Source organism: Empidonax traillii, unplaced genomic scaffold (genome assembly GCF_003031625.1).
Source record: "Empidonax traillii isolate 1590-97213 ecotype Southwest subspecies unplaced genomic scaffold, ASM303162v1 scaffold109:size1658292, whole genome shotgun sequence".
NCBI lineage: Eukaryota > Metazoa > Chordata > Aves > Passeriformes > Tyrannidae > Empidonax > Empidonax traillii.
Genome location: NW_020955302.1, coordinates 133,121 through 142,326, shown reverse-complemented (window position 1 = coordinate 142,326; position 9,206 = coordinate 133,121). Strand labels below are relative to the sequence as shown.

The following is a 9,206-nucleotide window of genomic DNA, read 5'->3' as shown; positions in this document are numbered from 1 at the left end:
GTGGTACACGCCAGTCAGTTAAGCACCAACTCAAGTACTTGAAGCCTTGCACAAAATATTTCAAAACTCTGTTCCTTTTTCTTTCTTGATGTCCTGCCATGACTATTGTGGTATTTAAAACCATTCCCAACTCACCAGCTTGTCAGAGCAAGGAGAAAAGAGGGAAGAAGAAGGGGAAAAAAAGCCCTATGGAGATTTAGAGTCATTAACAGCCTTTATAGGGTTTCAGACATTTTTGTGGTAATTCTTTGGAAAGGACATATCCATGATGAGCTGGGGTTTATTTTGCCACTGGCATAAGAAATGAGACTGATTCCAAGAAAATATTTGCTGTTTAACAAGAAGAGGGCAAATGTAACTATAAAATGGCAGTGGATGTGTGACCTAGGAACCTTCCTTAAATTTTGAGTCATTACCAGCTCCTGACCTGGCCCCTTTGAACTGGATCCTGCACCACGCAAGTCTCTGGCAACTCCTCCACAGAGTGAATGTATGGCTGTGCAGTGGGCACTGCAAGGCTCCCTCCCATCACTGGCAGCAGGACCTGAAGATGGTTAATTATCCCAAGAGATACCCATCACTCATAAACCTGCATCTCACAGGAACGTGTCTTGTTAGGAGGTAACTGCTCCGTGGGCCTAAAATGTCATAAGGACAGCTCACAAGTACAGATAATGCTGTTTTGGAGTGTAAACTTCTCCGAGGACCAGATTTTCTTGGATATTTCTGTACGATCCTGTCCCGTGGTGCCCTAATTTCTGAACCAAATCTTCAAATGGGGTAACACTAACTTAGGTGAATGGCGTTAGGCTGGTTTATGGCAGGGGAGGATTGAGGCCTTATTGTAAGGAACAAGAGGATTATATTGGCTTCAGAGTTCATGTCAGAGCTGGGACTGGAACTCAGGAATTACTGGGCAATTTTCTCAATTGCTTCTGTTAGCTTTAAAGAGGGAGCTGTGCTGAGGAAAACCTCCAGGAATATCCGATTTAATGGCAAATCCACTCTCTTTTTCCACGACTGGTTCTAAGATGCCTGCCTGCTAATGAACGTGGCCTTTTGTGCTTAAACAATGGAGTTGCTCCCTCCTGGCCTATCTGATCCTCTTACAGGATCCCACCGGGGAGATCCAAGGACAAGTTCGGAGGTGACGCAAAGAGAGGTGCATTATGCTTTGATTCAGAAGTTCAGAGGGGACAGCAAGGTCTGAGGAGGTCTAACTAAAAGTTGACTGGCTACCACAAGTGCTATGTCACACTCCATCTTGAGCCATGGCTACCACATGAGGGATTTATATCCCTACGCAGCCAGGGACTGGATTTCTGCATACATGGAAGCATGTCCCATGTTATGCTCTTCAGCTTTGGGTCACTTCATGCTCTGTTGTGCCGTTTTCTACTCTGTTTGGTGGAGGCAGAAAGCCTCAGATGATGTCCCATCAAGCCCATGGGCTGCTTCTTCCTTCTGAGGCTATGTTTTGACCTTAACTAATGTTCACAGTTTTCTCCTGTAGGGTAGTGGGGCAAATGTTTCCATTCTACTTTTTTGGTTGGTTGGTTTTTTTGGTATTTTGTTTTGTTTTGTTTTTAGACAGATATGAACATTTTGAGCAGGGAAATAAAGCAAATCAGCCAATTTATAACTTCTGACTTCTCAGTGATTTTGCCCATGCCCACCATCATTTCTGGAGTAGTGCAGTGTTTATAAGGGGTCCTGGTGGCTCAGCATTTGACTTCACATGGTTTATGAAATGTTGCTTGTTCTGCCTTTCTTGTTCATAGCCCACGAGGCAGCTTGCATGCTTTTCTGTGTCCAACACTTCTTTCTGCTTTTTTTTTTTTTTTTTTTTTTTTTCTTCCCCAGAAGGACTTGTTCCTTAGAGCAGATGAACCACATACTGAGAAATGAACAGGCCAGATTGTGTAGTGCTCAGCATCCACCGTTGAGGACAGATTTTCCGGAGAACTCAGTTTCCAAGGAGTCATCTAAATAAGTGACAGATACTCAAAAATGGAAATGTGCCCACTTATTTTGGTGCTCAACTAGTGCTAGAGCTGCTCTGAAAAACTTGCTCTGATATGGCTGTTCTCCTTCACTTATGCCACAAGACTTCCAAATCTCCCTCTTTTGTACCCTATTTATGTCTCTCTCCCATGCTTACCCTCGTGCCATGCTCCATCCCACAGGTCTCAGTTGACCTCCTCCTGCTTGTTGCCACGTTCTTCTGTATCATTAAAAGGTCAGCATGTACATACACTCACATTTCTGTCAAGGGGCCCATCAGGGCGAATGCCCCCAAATGCAGAACATATGTGCAACATAAATTAATTGTTAAGGCTAATGCTGATTGAAGTTTGGTAGTTCAGCCTGCAGGATATACCATACGTTTGAAGTGTATTGTCCAAGTTTAGATTTTAAACTCCCAAGGGCAGGGACCACTCCTTCCTCTGTGTTTACATAGCATCAATGAGACCAACAGTGCTTGGGTCTGAAATACATTAACCTTAGCCAATGCATTGTTAAGTTTAATAATGTCTAGTTGGCATTAAAGCACAATGGATAAAATATATAGACAAAGACATATTTTGGCAGAGATTTTTGTCCTATTTTTGATGCCAGATTCCTACCCAAGTAAATGGTCACTGGTTATGTGATCACTTATATTTCTTGGAAAACTCACCCTTCATATTGCACCATCCTGGTTTTCTCATGCTCAGCAATTGACATTAGGCCACAGATCACTATTTAGAGTAACTTATTCAGAACCCACCAAAGTGAAAAGACTGGAACAGGAAGGCACCTAAATGAGATTTCAGACAGTGAACTCTGGGAATCACAGAGCCAGGGTGTAAATGGGCAAAGGAAAATAAAGGGTTTGAATGTAAGAACTTAATGTCATTTCTTATTATTTATCTCATTAATTTGTAGTCTCCAGAAACCACACTCAAAGGTTACTGTACACAGGCCCTCCAGCGGGAGGATAAGAGAACTATAGGAATGAATCCAAGCCCCATCTGAACTGACAGGCTGTTTTTCAGTACGAGTTATGCAACGTGTTAGTACCTCTAGGTATAGGACCAGTGGGATTTAAACTTGTACAGCAGATGGTCCGTGCATCATTGCTGGAATGCGCCTGCTGACCCTAGGGCAGAGCCTGAATGGACTTCAAAAGAGAGACTGAGCATGCTTCAAAGTGTTATTGTTTAAATGTTCCACTAAATGGGGACTCCGGAACAAAATATCTAGCTGAGGTCAGTCTGAAAAATGTCAACACACATAATGAGAAAACAGTGTGTTGTGTGAGAAAGAATATTTCATAGAGGTATTCTGGCTATTTTGAGTTAAAAAAAACACCATATTTATCATGTATGTCAGCAGGTTGTCATAATCTAAGTGTCTTTCTTCATGGGCTGGGAGCTTCATTTGCTTTTGTTGGAAAGAACAAACTCTGTACGTGAAGGTCACAAATACCTTGTGTGTGGTTTGTCCACAGACAGGTACGCTGGGAGAACCATCAACCAAAGTTGTGGCAAAGGTGTGTTAAAATACAGCATTGACTTAGCCTTGAAAGCCTCCCTCCCACTCATTTCAGAGGAAAGCTTGTAAGGACCATGCATTTGGTTTGAGAGCATGATCCTGTGATTTCTAATCATGTACTCTGTTCTGTTCCTCCCAAAGCCCATAATGCCTGGTCATAGCATGTTCTTTCACTGGTGTAATCCACAAGTTTTGGCTTCTCCTACCCCTATTCAGGGGGAATTTCAGTAGGAAAAGGATTGGTTTCATGTTCAAATCAATAGGTTTAATATCACAAAGGAAGATTTCTTAAGCAAGTCAATCTTAACAAGATCAAGCCTTCAGTAGAAAATTCAGGATTCAGCCTTTGACTTGCTGGTCCCTGAGCTGCACCTTATGTGTTGTAAATATCTGTGGTCTGGGAGCTTTTGGTCTGCAAAAGGTTTTCATGTTGGCCACTGGCAATTCAACATGGGTGGCTGAAAAATAATTTCCTTTGCTGGAAGCAACAGCAGCAATCTGAACTTTCACAGTACCTTGTCCTGCTGGGGCATGCCTCTATCTTGATGGAGACACGTTGCAATAACCCACAGATTAAATGCTAACCCTCCCTGCAGACGTAATAAAGATCTAATGCCAGGAAGAGCAAACAAGACCCACGTTAAATAAAGGGAAGGCTTGTTCCTTTCACATATCAATATTCAGGAAGATCAGCCAACTTGGCATGCTGGGGTGAAAACAAAGTCACCAGGCAGGGTAAAAAGCCAAAGGGCTCTGGAAAGCTATAAGAAAGTGAGGTGTCATTAAACCAAGCAGTTAACTTGGGTTTGTTTGTAGATTTTCTGTACTTTTGTAACATGTAAATGACACAAAGCTTGAATAGCAATCAATTTAAGTGGGTCAAAAATAGCATCCACACCCTCCCTGGAGTCCTGGTTGTTACACTCGGTATCACTACTCAGCTGTTAGCTGTGGCCCAGATTAGGCAAAAACTGAATAACCTTACCTAACCGAGTATGAATTCAGCAAAGCTTTCAGGCTTTTGCTTATCTTCAGTGTATGCTTAACTTCAGTAAGTATAGAAACCCTTTGTTAAATAAGACTTTTAGACCTGCAGAGAGCTGATAAAAAATCAGTTTCACCTATTTTATCCTGTTTGCCAAGTGCTACAAATAGCTGATACTCTACGTGTAGACTGTTGCAGCTATTCAGGAGTCAAAACTCAATGTGTGTCAGTAAGTTAAAGGTGATCTGTTATCTCAGTGTTCCCAAAGCAGAGGAGTTACAACACACTTCTGATTAACATAATCGGTTTTAGGAATCCTGGTTCCCTGGAAATACTGTCATTCCAAAACAGACACACTCTGCAAATTCTCCCAACTTCAGCTTGTTAAACCATTCACGGAGAACAAAAAGCCTGAGTCAGAAAGTGAATTTGTTTAAAAAATCCGGACAAAACTTTGCACAACTGGGAAATAAACTCCAGTAAACTGAAGGAAAAGATATTACATCCATTACTCAGTTTGCATTTTTACTGGAGTATAATAGGGCTATAAACATTTTCTGTCAACAGCTTACAAAGAAACTCGTTCTGAAAGTGATGCATGGTGAGAACTTGCATCTAAAATGGATATGTCTAAATTAAATTGAATACAGAACACTCCCAAAGGTGGCTTTTGGTTAGAGCTAGTCATGTAATACTGAAAAAAGTTCACAAATATTGAAAGAAACATCATCCCCAAACCTCACGGGGTCCTCCCTCTGTATGTTCACTGTACAGGAGTATTTGGGGGGGAGATAACATTTTTGGGGGGGTTGGACTGTGCAGGTAAGGGGTCCCCAGTCCTTGCAGAGAACATGCTATTTTGTGTTTTCCTCTTAGAGGGCAAAATGTGGCCAAGTTCTTTGCTGAACAAGGAAGGACTTATAAATGCACTGGGTGAGGCCTACAACACTGCAGCTCTGGCTTCCGTAGGTGGTAGGGATTCTTAAAGTTTTCTTGCTCATTTGCATTAAGCAAATAAACAGAATTCCCAAACCATGAAGCCCACAAATTATGTATGTAGCTACTCAGTGTAATCACCAGTTCCCTATATGGTTACTTTTATCTTCCCTCTCCCTCAAGCTTTCCTCTGCCTATATTACTACTGGTCTTTATTAAGCCCCACATTCTACAAACATTCAGGCGCGTGATTTATTTTATGTTTTTAAGCAGTTGCAGAGGGTTCAATAGGTGTTAAATAGATAATGAACTAGAACAGAATAGAACTGCATATCTGCACAGATCAGACTGAACCCCGTGAAGTTACAGCTGTACAGAAAGTTTAGCACATGGGTAAGAGTTTGCAAGGTCTTGTAGGATCTACCAGAACTGGCATTTGTGTTTGTGCAGCACCTGGCACAAAGGGACTCAGTCTGACCAGGATCCTTAGATCCCAATATGCTGTAAGTAATGAACTGCTGCAGGGACTATAATTAGGCACCAAACAGCAAGTACTCAAAGTTCACAAAGACTCTAGGACGGGGTGTTGCCAGTACGTCTGCTGACGTTCACATCTGTAGATTGTTCATTCAAACACTGCCTGTTTTGGAGATTCCCACCACCCATCAGCTGCTACCTAACCTCTTTAAAATAAACTTGTCTTAATGGGCATGTGCCTGGATCACCAAAGAGACTATCAAATTTGGCACTATGCTGCAGTGGGAAAGCCAAGCCTGGGTGGTAGCAGTGGCTCTACATTCTTACCCTCAGACATCCTGTCATCAGGTTAAGGTTGTGGCACAGTGGGGTATGAGCCCCCTGCCTGCAGGCTGCCTGACCAGTGCTTAAATAACCATTATTCCAGGCTTTTGTCTCACATCATTATACAGGGGTACACTTAATATCAACTTAATATTAACTTAATATCAAATGAAAGGTGAATGACTGTAAGCATTTTGTCATGGCTTCAGGGGATTTTCAGCAGCGACAGCAGCATGCCAGGCTGAGGGGCCCAGCTACAGCTGGCAAAGCATGTTTTATGTAGCTTTGTGAACACAGACTATGCAAATGTATTCAAAGGATGTTCTCGAGGCAAATTGGTTGGAGCTAAATTTGCCCAGATGCTCTTGAATCTGCTTATTAGAGTCCTTAGCTTAAAAATTCGCTGGAACTGATGAGTCGAACCAGAGCTGACTTTAGGATCCCTGCATATTAAGAAAACCACAACTGGATTAAATGTGTGCATATCAGTGTAGCATGGAAATTCAGCTCTCAATGCTTGCTCCCACTACTCCCAAGATGAGGGCTTCACAATGCTTAACATGTGGAGACCTCCTGGAAAGGGCTGGGCCATTTTTTTACAGTGAGTTTTTAAGTTAAGAGAAAATGAAAAAAAAAGAGTTTTCTCTTTCATCATGGCTTTTGATTTTTGTAACTGCCTTTCATTTTGCCTGTGGAGGCACTCCCTGGCAGTGAACTCATGCCTTCCCACTCCAGTTATACATTCCATTACCGAAGGTGAATAATCAAGACAAACATGAAGAATGAGAGAAGTATGTACTCGCTTATTCAGATAATGACTGTGAAGGATGAAATCACCTCAATCCTGAATTAAAAACAAGTACTTCAGGATCCTGTTATGGTGGCTAAAGATACTGGAAGGAGGCAGAATTGTGTTCTGTCAATGACAGCGGTACTTTTGATTCCTCAGACTTCTTCCCCTTGTTAGGGGACTGTTAAGGGAAAGTACTGAAACCTTTCTTTCACCTGAGTATTGACTGTAAGAAAGAAAACTGTGTCCTGAACAGTGGTTCAACCCAGTTTCTCCAAGAAAACTGATAGAACATATCTGTTCAGCCATGGGGCATTTTCACAGATTGACCAGACCTTCACCCCATTTGTGGCCACCTCTGCAATCACTTGCAGAGCTCCAGGGCAGCAGCTCTGCCACCCCCCTGCCTCAGTCACCCTATGCCAGACACTAACTCGGATCAGCCTTGCCCTTGTGGCAGCTACACTGTGTCTGACCCCTGCCTGGGTGTACAAAGGTGGGAAAAGGGTGGGCCATTTCCTGCGCTTAAACAACTGAGCGCTGTTAGCTCAGGGACAATTGAGTCTCTGGTGTTTATACTGTCTTTGTCTGGATAAACTGTATGGATGCAGTTCCAATGCAGTCACCAGGAGATTTTCTTGCTGATATTCATGGTGCCAGCATTTCACCCTTAAAGTGTATTTTGGGCATCCACATCTTGAATCAGTATCTCAAACCTCTTAAAACTGCATTGTGGTGACGTTTGGATTTATTCTTTAGTATTTTCTTTTGCTGAGGAAACCAAAGCTGAACACGGTTTTATAACATATGGTCTTCTTCATGCCCTACAGAAGGTAAATGTCACCTCCCTGTGATGTCTTAAGTGATCCCTTCACGTAGTCTACTCAAGTATCCTCAGAGAATTTGACACCAAGGATGTCCCAAGGGATTGGTTTCCCAATGCCACCTTCTGGGATTTGAGCACTCAGCTTAATGTAAAGCTCCAAACATTGCTGAGGTAGACAGAGATATTCAGTATCTCACACTTCACAGAACCCAGATGCATTTTGCACATACCAGCTGTAATGTAAGGTTAAATCCGAGAATTTCTCTTCTTTCAGCCTCCAGCTTTTCTAACTGTGTTGCAACGATTGCTCTCCAGCTGTGAGGAAATACAGAAAGCTTCTTATTTAGTAAGTTTTCAGTAATCCTGAAGAAGCCAATTCCTCCCTCCCCAAAATGGCACAGTCTGTGTTCCTTCAGAAATATCTTCCTAAATTACACCAGACACCAAAAATACCTTTCTAGTCCCATAGGCTGTGGTAGAACTTACAGTATAGTTGCACTGACATTCAGTCCATATATACTTACCATTTCCTTCTGAATTCTTCCCTGCCTTATTCTTGATGGTGTTTTAGATCTGCTAACAGGTGAGAAGGTCCTCTAGAGGTGAGACCATCGTGTACCCAGGAGATATCAGGATTTACACCTATTTGAATTTTTCGCTTGCCTTTGTATTCAATTTGTACATCATCCTGGGACTGCCTGCAATTTTTCAGCATAAAAAACATCTGGAAAAAATTCTTGGGAAAAACTGCATATTTAAAATAAAAATAAAAAAAATTAAAAAAAAAACCTAAAAAAATAAGCCCTACCAAACAAAATAATCTTTTTATTTGTCCATAGGGTTTAGTGATTAAAAGATGATGGCATAAAAGGTTTCTGGATTTATGGATCCTCAAAAATCCTTTTCTTCCTCAATGGCAATTATACTCCTGAGAAAACGTCACATGCCAGATCTAGCCCTGGCATCTTTCAGTGGATTATTCCTAAAATAAAGAGGCTTTTCCAAGCCTGGTGGTTTCAGATGTTATGATTGATGTTTATTCATTTGTCCTCTCTTTCCATGGAACTGGCAATGCCTGTTATTTCTGTATCCAATAGCACTATTACGTCTGTTGCTCTAATCTAGCTACTTATATGGTCTCCACCATTGCAGTGTTTGAGCATATCCCAAGAATTAATAAAAAAACCCTAAATAGAACCCCTATAACAAAACAAACTCTCTCCTTCTTCCTTCCCAGCCTGATCTTAGCAAGAGTTTGGTTTTTGTGCTTGTATGTGAGTGAGGAACTCACTGAGGCAAAGCTGAATTGAAGCAATGGATCCCACTTTCAT

General features: G+C 41.9%; 1 long non-coding RNA gene across 1 annotated transcript; it reads left to right on the top strand.

Moving 5' to 3' along the window:
• Nucleotides 1-714: 714 nt before the first annotated feature.
• LOC114056983 lies at nucleotides 715-8,260 on the top strand. Its single transcript, XR_003571106.1, has 3 exons — nucleotides 715-882; nucleotides 7,306-7,307; nucleotides 8,248-8,260. It is a non-coding gene; the product is annotated as an uncharacterized LOC114056983 (long non-coding RNA).
• Nucleotides 8,261-9,206: the final 946 nt, after the last annotated feature.